Source organism: Cebus imitator, unplaced genomic scaffold (genome assembly GCF_001604975.1).
Source record: "Cebus imitator isolate Cc_AM_T3 unplaced genomic scaffold, Cebus_imitator-1.0 Scaffold36, whole genome shotgun sequence".
Classification (NCBI taxonomy): Eukaryota; Metazoa; Chordata; class Mammalia; order Primates; family Cebidae; genus Cebus; species Cebus imitator.
Genome location: NW_016107351.1, coordinates 8535291 through 8548957, shown reverse-complemented (window position 1 = coordinate 8548957; position 13667 = coordinate 8535291). Strand labels below are relative to the sequence as shown.

At 39.9% G+C, this 13667-nt stretch overlaps 1 pseudogene; it reads right to left on the bottom strand.

Annotated features, from left to right (window-relative positions):
- Window positions 1-6633: 6633 nt before the first annotated feature.
- Window positions 6634-7178, bottom strand: LOC108301590 (annotated as a pseudogene).
- Window positions 7179-13667: the final 6489 nt, after the last annotated feature.

Below are 13667 nucleotides of genomic sequence, written 5' to 3'. Positions count from 1 at the left end.
TCTTTTCTTTTCTTCTCTTTTATATTTTTTGAGATGGAATTTCGCTCTCGTTCCCCAGGATGGAGTGCAGTGGCCAAACTCTGCTCACTGCAACCTCCGATTCCTGGGTTCAAGTGATTCTCCTGCCTCAGCCTCCCAAGTAACTGGGATTATAGTGCCTGCCACCACACCTGGGTTATTTTTCAATTTTATTTATTTATTTATTTATTATTTATTTTTGATATGGAGTCTCACTCTGTTGCCCAGGCTGGAATGTAATGGTTCGATCTCTGCTCACTGCAACCTTCACCTACCAGGTTCAGGTGATTTTCCTGCCTCAGCCTCCTGAGCTGTGATTACAGGCTCACACCACCATGCCTGGCTAATTTTTTTTGTATTTTTTTTTTTTTTGAGACAGAGTTTCACTCTTTTTGCCCAGGCTGGAGTGCAGTGGAACGATCTTGGCTTGCCGAAACCTCTGCCTCCCAGGCTCAAGCGATTCTCCTGCCTCAGCCTCCCGAGTAGCTGGGATTATAGGCATGTGCTACCGCACCGGCTAATTTTGTATTTTTAGTAGAGATGGGGTTTCTCCATGTTGGTCATGCTGGTCTCGAACTCCCAACCTCAGCTGATCCACCTGCCTCAGACTACCAAAGTGCTGGGATTATAGGCGTGAGCCACCGTGCCCGGCCTTTTGCATTTTTTAGTAGAGACAGGGTTTCACCATGTTGGCCAGGCTGGGCTCGAACTCCTGATCTCAAGTGATCTGCCACCTCTGCCTCCCATAGTGCTGGGGTTACAGGTGTAAGCCACCATGCCCAGCCAGTTTTCAATTTTAGACATTATTAATTGGTTTTCTACTAAGGAAAATGAGGACCTTGTTCATTTTCTCAAACTCTCTTACACACATTCAGATACATGCTTTTCCATGTCTCACAAGTTCCCTAAAAAGGGTATGTTTTCATTTGATAAATAATTGTTTATATTATTATGTGACGGCTAATTATTTTTAGCTAAGCCACATAGTGGCTTACATTACTTGTTCAACTAGTTGTATATTCTAGTTAGTATTGTTCAGTGTTAGCATTTTGTTTCTGTTGTTTCTTAGTATCCAACCACTAATTTATCCTCAAACTGTACCTATGGTCTGAAAAATCTTTTCTGAATAGCCTTACACATCAGATACTCACTTTTTTGTTTTCTTTCCCTGAGAGACACCCTTTCTTTTAGTTTCTTGATCCAGTATGGACTGGTTGCTAAGAATTTTTAACAATTGTAATTTTGGATTTCTATTCACCATTATCCCAGATTATTTCTTTCTTTTTCTTTTCTTTTATGCTTTTCCTCCTTTGCTCTTATGTTGGCTCTCCTGGTCTCTGCTGTCCTGATGGGTTTATTTATTTAAAATTTCATAACTGTCATTTTATAGGTATAGTTTTCTCTCTGTGTCTGCAGGCCATTGGTTCCAGGACCTCCCCACAGTCTGGTCTCTGGCAGATACCAAAATCCCCAGAACTCAAGTTCCTTATATAAAATGGCATAGTATTTGCATATAACCCACTTACATCCTTCAGTATACTTTAATTCTTCTCTAGATTACTTATAATATCAAATACAGGGTAAAATGCTATACAAATAGTTGTCATACAGTAAAAATTTGTATTTTTAATGTTGTATTTTGTTATATTTTAATTTTTTTATATTGTTATTTTTTCTTTTCTATTTTAGCTTGTTAAACACACTTTTAGCCTCTGAGGTTTTTTTTTTTTTTTTTTCTGAGTATTTTTGATCCATGGCGGGTTGAATCTGCAAATGTGGAATCCATGGATAAAGAAGACTGACTGTATTTGGGGTAGAAGTCAAGATAAAAATGTGAATTTTAACAAAAATAAAAAAATAAAGAAAAAAACAAATAGAAACAAAACAAAAATAATAAGAAAAAAACACAAACAACAACAAAAGAAAAAAAATGTGGATTTAGTATGCCATGTAACTGGACCAAATTTGTTAACTTTTCTTTTTTTTTAAATGATTGGGGGTATATAATATTAGGGGTTGGGCCTGCCTGCTGGCTCTCCCTCCCTCCCTTTCCAGAGAGAGGGAGGGACAGAGCATGACCCCAAGACACCCTCCTGGATAGCTTGTTAATTTTTCATAGATTTCATTTGAAATACCCTAGAAAGTTGTCCCTATGACTCATGCTTAAAATACTTAATCTTTCATATGACATTTAGTAAATAAGGATGAACTCATGGGAAATTTAGGTATAAGCTAAATTTTAGCTTTTCAAACAAATCTGAGTAACCGATTCTCTGATAAAGGTATAACATGTCCAGTTGTCCTCTTTGTACATAGTGAGCCTTGTTTTATTTTTTCCTTGTATCACAAACATTTATTTAGGACATTGTGAAATAACATGGTGAAATAGTAATGTTCTATATTAGCACTGTGTCTTTTACCCAGAAGTTTTCCCAAGTACTTTGTAACTTGAAGGAGAGATCGTTTTGTTCTTAATTTAAAAACACCTCATTCTGAGATGAAATATTTTTTTATGAGCACAGCTGTACAAAATAATATTTTAATGAAAGAAGCATTCTTTTATAAAACTATTAGAATCAGATGACTATTGCTGACAAATATAATTAACTAGGCTCTTTGAGTTTCTCATAGGATGGCATCTAAACTTTGTTGGACAACTTATTGTATTTCCTACTTTGAGTTATGGAGAAGTGCCATCATTTAATTATCAATAACATGTTTCATAGTGTTCCCATATTTGAAATTAGCATCTACAAACTAACTCAAATAGGAAATTTCATGAAGACTGCCCAAAAGTTAGAGGCATAAATAAATGAAAGATTTTGACATAAAAGTTATTGTAATATTTATAGTTTTCAAAGTAATAGAAATTCCAAGATTGTGCCAAGAATATTCTGAAAAATGAATAGGATGCTAGCAGTTATTTTGACTCCTTATGGTCATTAGTATAAATTAACAGGAAAATAGGTTTAAGAACATTGTAATGATTGCATTTACCTGGACAGTAAATCTTGCTAGACAGAACTTTTTATCTTTAGTAAGACATTCAAAATAGTTTTTTCATATGTATATTACTAACTTCTAAAAATCCCAAGTTAATCCCAGTAACATAAAGCCAAGTAAGGTAGCAAGACCACATAATCTATTTTGTAGACTACTATTTCGTTTCTAAATATAGCAACACTGCTTATTTGGCAGTCAGACTTCTGGCAACCCAATCTAAACATGCAGCTGAGAATCCAAACATAAATTTAAAAGGCCCCTGAGTGGTCACAATAGATGTCAAAAAAGCCAGAACTTTATTGAGGTAGAGACATGCCAGCCCTCACATTTAGCAGATATTCCATTACACAGCTGTTTATGAAAACAGAAAGGCCACTATCACTAAGCACACTGACAGCAGAGGCTGCATTAGTTTGGAAAGATTTCCAAAAATGAACAAACAAATTTGTTTTGCTGTTAATGGCTAGCCAATGTGAAAGTGATACCTGTGGAACTTAACTTTTTTATTTTTTTAGTTTTCTGAGACGGAGTTTCGCTCTTGTTGCCCAGGCTGGCTCATTAAAATCTCCATCTCCTGGGGTCAAGGGATTTTCCTGCCTCAGCCTCCTGTGTAGCTGGGATTACAGGCATGCACCATCACACCTGGCTAATTTTGTATTTTTAGTAGAGACAGGGTTTCCCCATGTTAGGCTGGTCTCGAACTGCTGACCTCAGGTGATTGGCGTACCTCAGTCTCCCAAAGTGCTGGGATTACAGGCATGAGCCATTGCGCCCAGCCATACTTAACTTTTTTCAACTATACTGAATTTTTCTTGGGTCAAATAAAAGCATCAACTCACATCAATTTAACAGCCAGCATTAATTGAAAAGTTCAAGTTCATGTTAGAAATCTTTCAAAACTCATAGGTTAGGAAACAGGATGTATAATGTCTTACATAATTGATGGCAAATTTATCCACTCAACAAACATTTTATTGAGTGCATATTATGTGCTAAGTGCTATTCGACTGAAGAGGATACATTAGTAAAGAAAATCTTTGGGCCAGGCATGGTGGCTCATGCCAGTAATCCCAGCACTTTGGGAGGCTGAGGCGGGTGGATCATGAGATCTGGAGTTCAAGGCCAGCCTGATCAACATGGTAAAAGCCCATCTCTACTAAAAATACAAAAATTAGCTCCATGTGGTGGCACTGGCCTGTAGCCCCAGCTACTCAGGAGGCTGAGGCAAGAGAATCTCTTGAAACCGGGAGGCAGAGGCTGCAGTGAGTTGAGATCACGCTACTGTACTCCAGCCTGGGTGACACAGTGAGACTCTGTCTCAAAAAGCAAAACAAAACAAAAAAACAAAAAGAAAATCCTTGACCCCATGAAACTTATATTCTAGCAGAAGGAGGCAGAAAATAAGCATAATAAATTAATAAATGATACAGGCTGTGAAGTTCTTAAGTATCATGGCAGAGGGAGATAGATAAGCCTCTGGGAGTGGGAATGTGCTTGCTCTGTTTGAGAAACTGTGAGAAGGCCCATGTCCTAGCAGAATGATGGGGAGGTTATCCAGTCAGTTAGGTGAGACAGAGGGCATGCCATCATGTACACTTTTTTTCCTTTGAGACAGAGTCTCGCTCTGTTGCCCAGGCTGGAGTGGGAGTGCAGTGGCAGGATCTCTGCTCACTGCAACCTCCACCTTCTGGGTTCAAGCAATTCTTATGCCTCAACCTCCCAAGTAGCTGAAACTACAGGTGCCTGCCACCATGCTTGGCTAATTTTTGTATTTTTAGTAGAGATGGGTTTTTGCCACATTGACCAGGGTGGTCACGAACTCCTGACCTTAAGTGGTCGGCTCTCCTTGGCCTCCCAAATGGTGGGGTTTTTTGGGTGGAGACCCCACCCTTGGGGGGCTTGGAATTTTTTTTTTTTTTTTTTTTTTTTTTTTTTTGATATGGAGTCTCATTCTATCACCAGGCTGGAGTGCAATGGCTCAATCTTGGCTCCCTGCAACCTTCACCTCCCAGTTCAAGTGATTCTCCTGCCTCAGTCTCCTGAGTAGTTGTTATTATAGGCACCTGCCACTACACCCAGCTAATTTTTGTGTTTTTACTAGAGACAGGGTTTCACCATGTTGGTCAGGCTGGTCTTGAACTCCTGACCTCAGGTTATCAGCCTGCCTCAGCCTTCCAAAGTGTTGGGATTATAGTCGTGAGCCACCGTGCCTGGCTATGAGATTCTTATACAGGAATGTCTGCCCCGCACATGGCACTTTTCCATGGAAGCTACCCATGCCCAGACCTTGCATCAGCTCAACTGTTTTGGACAAAGTGACCTCATCCTTTCCCTCCTTCCAGCTTTCCCTTGGTTGTCTAGAGGGAACTGGACTCAAGCACAGTCAGCCATGGCATGCTAGTCCTTCAAAAGTGGGCCTGGGAAAAAAGTCTCCATCTACATATTTTTGTGCTGATTCAACCAGATTCTTCTCATTGACTTAACTGAGGAATGAAAAGACAACCAGTTGATCACAATAAGCGAAAGGGACAAACAGGAGCAGGTATGTTAACAGTGGAATGTTAGAGTAAGAAAAATCCATGAGGTCCTGCTTTTCAGATCCTTAGGGAAGTATAAAAATCTGAATGGCCTTTTAGTTTCTGCCTCTATGAGGCAGATTCTAAATGATTCTTGCTTTCCCTGAGTTCCATGTATGTGTGTGGTTACATTGCTATCACTCCTCATGTTATACTACTTCACGTAAATTGAATACATGTCGATTCCTTACATATAAAGAGCATAACAGAAATTATAACTGCTTGTGTAATAGTCTTGCATTTGTAATCATCTATCAACGATTTCAGGCTGTCACACATTGAGAAAGATTTTCACTGTCTCATCATTAATGTGTAGTGGAAAAGAACACAGAATTTGAAGCTACCTGCCTGAGTTCAAGTGCTAGCTCCATCCAGCTGTGTTATCTTAGGCAAGCAATTTAACTTGTCTGTTTCCATATCTATTAAAAAAAAAAAAGAGAGAGAGAGAGAGAGAGATAATGCAGAGTTGGTGAGAAGGTTAAATGAGTGAATACTGAAAGCTTTCAGATAGCATCATCATCCAATGATCAAACAAGTCATTATTTCTAGATGATAAAAAAATTATCTAGGTGACTACTATCATGAATTGGTTAACTGTTAGTTAGGACAGTGGTATTTACTGTTTAATTACTTAGATTCCTTCAAAATAGTTAAGATAATTCCCATACCCTATTGGCATGTTTCATAAAGGTCTCATTACACTTTTTTTTTGGTGACAGCTGACCATTTGGTAGAAAAGAGCCTTTACACAGCTTTGTATAACAACTAGAAATGGCTACATTTTCTTTCTCCCCACCTCCAGCTATCCCTTTAGGCATGCAGGTAACTGCCCCTCCTCCCATTTCTCCTCATTCCACCAGAGAACCCTGACTAAGGAATGAAGAAGTCCTACAAAGGGGAGGTCTCAAGTCCCAATCTGCAGCCATTTGATGATGGCAGGTAGGTCTGATGTAAAAAAGACTTTGTGTCCAGCAGAGCCCAATTCCATATGAATCCAAGCTCCAAGTCTGGGAGGTGGCAGGTGCTGGGGACAAGCTCACTGCTGAGAGTCGGTCTGGAGGACTCACTGGAGGATCTTATGGTGGCGCAGACCCTGGACCACATTGCCATAGATGGTGTTCACGCTGGTGCAGAGGGGCTGCTGCTGCAGCCCTGTCACCTGACAAGCAACCGGCCCTCCCGCCGCACAAAACAGCAGCTTCAGCACAGCCCAGGGACGAGTGTGCTTCCGGGGTGGTGGCTTGCGGGGGCAGGCGCCGAACCTGATTTGTTTCCTTCGTTGGTTTCTTCTCCTGCTGCCGCTTGGCTGCTTTGAGGGCGTCATACTCCTTTTTCCGGCGCTCCTTCTCTTCCGCCTTCTCTCGCTTCCACAGTTCCCTCTCCGGGGCTTCCAAAGTTCGCTGCTTGGCCTCAGGCTTCTCCTCCGCCTCTCGTTCTGCTTCCTCCCAGGCCCGCTGCCTCTCCAGCTCCTGACTGCCCGCTCGGCTGCCTGGGCTGTGGCGCCTTGTTTGCACACTGCTTCCACTGCTTCTCATCAAGCAGCCGCCTGCTGCACAATACCGGGAGACTTTGACACCACATTGTTAGTATTCGACGCATCACCAAACAGAAAATTAACAGGGACATCTATGATTTGAACTCAGACCTAGAACAAGTAAACTCAGTGAATATTTATAGAATTCTTCACCCCAGGTCCACAGAACATACATTTTTCTCAGTATCATATTACACCTATTTTGAAAGAGACCACATAATTAGAAGTAAATCACTCTTCAGTGTTTGCATAGCATTTCGCAGACTTAAACGAAATATTGGTTGGCTGTTTGTTTGTTATTGTCTTCCCTTATTCCTTCCTGTTTCCGCTGTTAAGCACAATTATCGGCATAAAAGAGGTTTTTAATACCTATTTTTAGATTGCATTCCAGCCTGGGCAATACAGCAAGACTCCTGTTCTCTCGCTCCCTTCTCTTCCTCTTTTTCTCTTTTTCATCCTTTTTTTCTTTCCTTTTTTCTTTTTCTTCGTTTTTTCAAAAAAAAAAAAAATTAATACCACTACTGCTCATTTTATTTATATTTTTCTGAGGTAACTGTCCCCATACATTATCAGTATTTCCTTATCATTTTCAATTGTGTCTGTTATTAATGTTTGTTTTTGACCTGTTTCTCATTTGCTGTGATCACTGATGTTGTCTTATCTCTGTCAGCTTATTTTGAACTTTGTCTTTCCTTTTTCTATGTGAGTTGAGATTTATTTTGGCTCTATTTTTCCCCTAATTATTTGAAATGAAATAAGCTCTTTTTTATTTAACTTACCTATAAATATTTTAAAATCAGCTATTTTCTCAAAATCAAGAATAAAATGATGTATTCTGACTTCCCTGGATATAGAATAAACAACTTTCCTCTTATTTCCTATTATTTATTTTTGAGATGGAGTCTCCTTCTGTTGCCCAGGCTGGAGTGCAGTGGCAGATCTTGCCTCATTGCAGCCTCTGCCTCCTGGTTTCAAGCAATTCTTCTGCCTCAAACTATCAAGTAGGTGGGATTACAGACGTGCACCACCACATTTGGCTAATTTTTTGGTGTTATTAGTAGAGACAAGGTTTCACCATGTTGGCCAGGCAGGTCTTGAACTCCTGACTTCAAGTGATCAGACCGCCTCGGCCCCCTAAAGTACTGGATTACAGGTGTGAGCCACTGGACCTGGGTTTATTTCCTGTTTAATACTCCATTGTTTCCTAATTATCAATAGGGAATATTATTTGATGATTAATTTTTTTTAACCATTACAGGTCTTCTCTAGTACTTGTTCTTCTTTTTTCTAAAATTGAGACAGGGTTTCACTCTATCCCCTAGGCTGGAATGCAGTGGTGCAGTCATGGCTCACTGCACCCTTAACCACTTGGGCTCAAGCAATCCTTCTACATCAGCTTCTCAATCAGCTGAAACTACAGGAATGCACCAGCCTGTCCAGCTAATTTTTAAATGTTATTAAAAATTTATTTTTAGATGGGGTTTCCTCATGTTGCCCAGCTAGTCTTGAACTCCTGGGCTCAAGCGATCCTCCTACCTTGGCCTCCCAAAGTGTTGGGATTACAGGCATGATCTACCACACCCTGCCAGGTCTTCTCTTCTAACAATTATTTCAGTACTTGCACTGTTTCATAACAACATTAACAACATATCATCCTATTTTATAATTGATTTACATGCTAGTTTACTTATTAATCATCCTTATTTTCCCATTAGAATGTTAGCTTTATGAAGGCAAGTATCTTGTCTATCTTTGCATCATTTTAATCCCCAGTGCTTAGGGCTGTGACTGGCATGTATGAGGTCACTAATACTTGGCACATCAATACTGGCTGAATGTGTGAATAAATGTCCTTTTTATAAGAATGTCTTTTTTTTTTTTTTTTTGAGACAGAGTCCCACTCTGTCACCCAGGTGGGAGTGCAGTGGTGAAAACTTGGCTGATTGCAACCTGAGCCTCCCAGGCTCAAGTGATCCTCCCACCTCAGCCTCCTGAGTAGCTGGGACCATAGGTGCATGCCATCACACCAGCTAATTTTTTGTAGTTTTGGTAGAGATGGGGTTTCACCACTTTGCACAGGCTGGTCTTGAACTCCTGATCTAAAGCAATCCACCTGCCTTGGCCTCCCAAAATGTTGGGATTAGAGGCATGAGCCACTGTGCCCAGCCTATAAGAATGTCTTTTTATTCTTCAAAACTCTGTGGAGTTCTTGGGTGTCCAAACCCAATAAACGTGTTCTGAATCTGGGACAGTTCACCCTCTGCCTTTGTGTTAATTCTGAGCCTTGCTGTCTGGGGAATGGTGGCAATTGCCTTTTCTTTTTCAAAGACAGGCAGGGTTCTATGAAGGCAATGGAGAATCGGAAACATGTAGAAAGCTGGGGGTGGAGGGTTCCTGGTCACCACAGCCACTATACTTGCAAATGAAGTGAACCCATTCATTTATTATGAAAACAGTTGGTTTTGAGGTAATAATAACCAATGCTATATGGTTGTTTTAGAAAAGAAACATTCTGGCTGGGCGTGGTGGCTCACGCCTATAATCCCAGCACTTTAAGAGGCTGAGGAGGGTGGATCACCTGAGGTCAGGAGTTTGAGGCCAGGCTGGTGGCCATGAGAGAGATATGCACATATACATGTGTGTATCCATCCATCCATTGTTCATACATCATCTACTCACCAATCCATCCAATGGATATACCAGAAATTTTTTTGAGCCCCTACTATGTGCAAAGCATTGTCCTAGTCTTGGAGCTACAGTAGTGAATACAATAAAGTCCTTGTTCTCATAAAGTTTACACTTTAGTAGAAAGACAGAAGTACATAGTATCTCATTTGCTAATAAAAGCTTTGAAGACAAACAAAGCCATCTAAGGAAAAAGAGACTGAAGATGGTGGTAGGGCTGCTTTACATGAGGTGGTCAGAAAAGTTCTTCCAGGAAATGTGACATATGAACCTGAAGAAAGTAAGGAGTGAACTTTGTGGGTTTTGGAGGAAAATGCTCCAGTCAAGGATTAAACACACACACACACACACACACACACACACACACACACACACACACACACAAGAGCATTATGGCTGGAGAAGAGTGAGCTAAAGGACAGACATTAGTGATGAAGTCAGGAAGTGAGAATAGTGGTTTTTTTTTTTTTTTTAAATTTGGTTGGTGACTCAAAAAAATATATTATAATCACATACACGTTCTTAAAACTGAACAAAAACTTCTGTGAAACATTTAGTATTTTTACTTGCTATGCATTCTAATATTTTCTGTTTTATTCTATTCAATATTAAATATTCAATTCGATTTTTAAGAAGATACTAAGTGTGACCCACTAAATTAATTTCATGACCCATGAATGAGCAATGATTCATGGTTTGGAAAATTCTAAGGCTTGTTGACCTGGTAAGGGTTTGGATTCTATTGAAAATAAAATAAGGAATTACTAGAGATTTTTAAGCAGAGAAGTAACATGATCTAACATATTTTAAAAGAATTATTTCAGGGTGTTGTATGAATAACAACCTTGTGGGTGGGTGGGTGAGGGGCAAAGGAGGAAGCTGGGAACTACATATCACCATTAGTATTCATCAAACACCTTTTATCACGTGCTAAGGACAAGTAAATAACAACCAGCTTTTACATAGAAGTTTTATAGTTTATCTTACAATGGATTAACACATGCAAAACTTGACAAAATTGTTGCACAGTAAACTTCGATTTTCTCTATCCTTAAGCCTTAATGGAATCTTCTCTTTGGCTGAATAAGGTTGATCTGAACAGAGTTCAGTTTCTCTACAAATCTCATTTTGTTGTTCCATCTTGGTTGGCCTCAGGCTGTGTTCCTTTGATGCCACACTTATCTTCTTGCATCTGCACCTGCACAGCCAGTGTCCTCTGACTCAGATGGCATCTCCGTCGTGGGTCAGGGCTTTCTGTCCTTGATAAAATGTCTGGAGGCACATGATAATTTTGTTATTGCTGCTGATAGCAGAGAGATCCTTAATTGTGTACACCTTGGTCCTGAATACATGTAGCCAATGAATGGAAAACTGCTTTTTTAAGGACAAAAGTTTCTTTGGCAAAGAAGGGATAAAAGGAAAAGCTCCTATGGAACTCTTTTAACCCAGAGGGTGCTTGATATTTGCTGTTTCTTTCTCATGATGTACCTTCCATCTTTCTTCACTCTGCTTTGTTTTCCTGAGAGGCTGACTTTTGTGAACTCTCCCAAAGGCTCCCTTCCCCTCTGGTTTTACATTGGGCTTGGCCAATGGGAGGCATCTGTGGAGATCTGATAATGAGAAGGGAATGGGTTTAAGGTATTTATTGCTCCAGCTTCCTTTTTGTTGGGTTGCCACTGACTAGTTTTGTCTCTCTGCTCAAGGTCACAACTTTTTTTTTTCTTCTATTTTTAGTAGAGACCCCCGTTTCACCATGTTGGCTACACTGGTCTTGAACTCCAGACCTGAGGTGATCTGACCACCTTGGCCTCACAAAGTACTGGGATTACAGACTTGAGCTACCATGCCTGGCCCAAAGGTCACTTCTTTTTTTTTTTTTTTTTTTTTTTTTTTGACATGGGTTCTCGCTCTGTTGCCCGGGCTGGAGTGCAGTGGCGCCATCTCAGCTCACTGTAACTTCCACATCCTGAGTTCAAGCAATTCTCCTGCCTCAGCCTCCCAAGTAGGTGGGATCAAAGGCACCTACCACTACGCCCAGCTACATTTTTGTTTTTAGTAGAGACAGAGTTTCACCATGTTGGCCAGGCTGGGCTCGAATTCCTGACTTCAGGTGATCCTCTTGCCTTGGCCTCCCAAAGTGCCGGGATTATAGGCATGAGCCACTGCTCCTGGTCAGGTCACAACTTCTGAGGGGGCAGCCCTTTGTGACAACTACAGCTTTCTCCGTGGGTTCTAGTAACTCTCTCTGATCCTTCAGATTAAGGGGTGGTAATGGCTCCTAGTTATTCTTCATCCCAGGGAGCTGCACCAGCCTTTGTTTCTCTCAGCACTGCCTACCCCTTTGTAAAAAAATGTTAAACTCTCCTCAGTTTTTCCATTTGGTGCTTGTTAGTCCCGTGACTAGATACACAGAGGTTCCTCCACAGGGAGAGCTGGATGGGTGAGTATACAACTTTTCTACTGAAAATACTTAAAGCTGTTTAAATAGCAGAGATAATTTTGTCTTAAAGTACCAGAAAAGGGGACTCTCAAATTAAACTACTTGTTTGTATGTGGCTATCAACACATGAATAGTCATGATTTATATGCACCTATTCTAAGCAGAACTGGTAGTATTATTTTGAAGAGACGGTGTTTTATATTAGGCCTTAAATGTCTGTGTGTATATCCACAACTAGGCAGAAGTTCCTTAAAAAATTATCTCAATTGGCAAAAGTGGTAGTTGGATGTGACTGAATAAGAGACTTCTAATTGTGCAACACATTGAATACTTGTTCACTGTGAATCACAGCTATTCAGTGAAAAAGATTACTGGTTACAGGCAGCATACAATCACATTTAGAGCACAGATTTTAGAGTTAGACTTCCAGGATTCAAACCTGCCTCTGCTATTTATTAGTTGGGAGGCTTTAGGCAACTTGGTATCTCTGTGCTTCAGAGTCCCTGTCTTAAAATAAGAAAAAGATTTATCTAACATAGTATAGTTTTAAGAAATAAATGAGTTAATTCATCTAAAGCCCTTAAAATAGTGTCTATTGCTAAGTATTTAATTATTCTTGTTTATTTGTATTATCCTGAAAGTAGACAGGAAGTTTCTGGGACAGGGATTGATTATTATTACTTAGAACAATAATTTTGTTATTCACTCCCCCCACCCCCCAACTTCCCCCTTCTGTGATAAATGAGAGCCAGATGGACAGGTTACACATGGAGGTGTATGGGTTTTACCGTGAGAGAGAAATCCTAGAAATATGAATCTTGGAGCTTAAAGGAAAGCGATGTCTCTTCATTATTTGAGAAAGGGAGGGATACTTTTACTCTTTACAATAAGGAAGTTCTCTGTGGGAAAAGAAGGAAAAAGATCCTAGATTTTTATCTTTTAAAATGTAAGTACATATCTCCAAGGGAAGGTAAGACAAGTGTAAGTTTACAATTCCTGGAATGTCTTTATTATGGCTTTGGGTCTCATCTTTTCCTAGAAGTGTAAACACATACCTCTGGGTAGGTAAATCTTTTACTGTTTAGTAATCTTTTGGGTTTAAGGCTGTTTTTTAACCTAAGTCGCAGCAAAATTTTTCTAGAAAACTCTGCGGAGAAAAATTTATTTCTGACACCTGATATAAATGTGCCCTATATAAATGTTAGTTACCAGGATCTTGTGAATGAACAGAAGGCATGGAAACTGCAAGTAACTTCTGAGGTTTATTTCTATCTGGGAGTTGTTTGATAAACTTACTGGCTTTCTCTGTCTCTGTACTACATTAATGCTGTTTCTTTTCTTTTTTTTCTTGTCTTTTTTTTTTCTTTTTTGAGATAGAGTCTTACTCTGTCACCCAGGGTGGAGTGCAGTG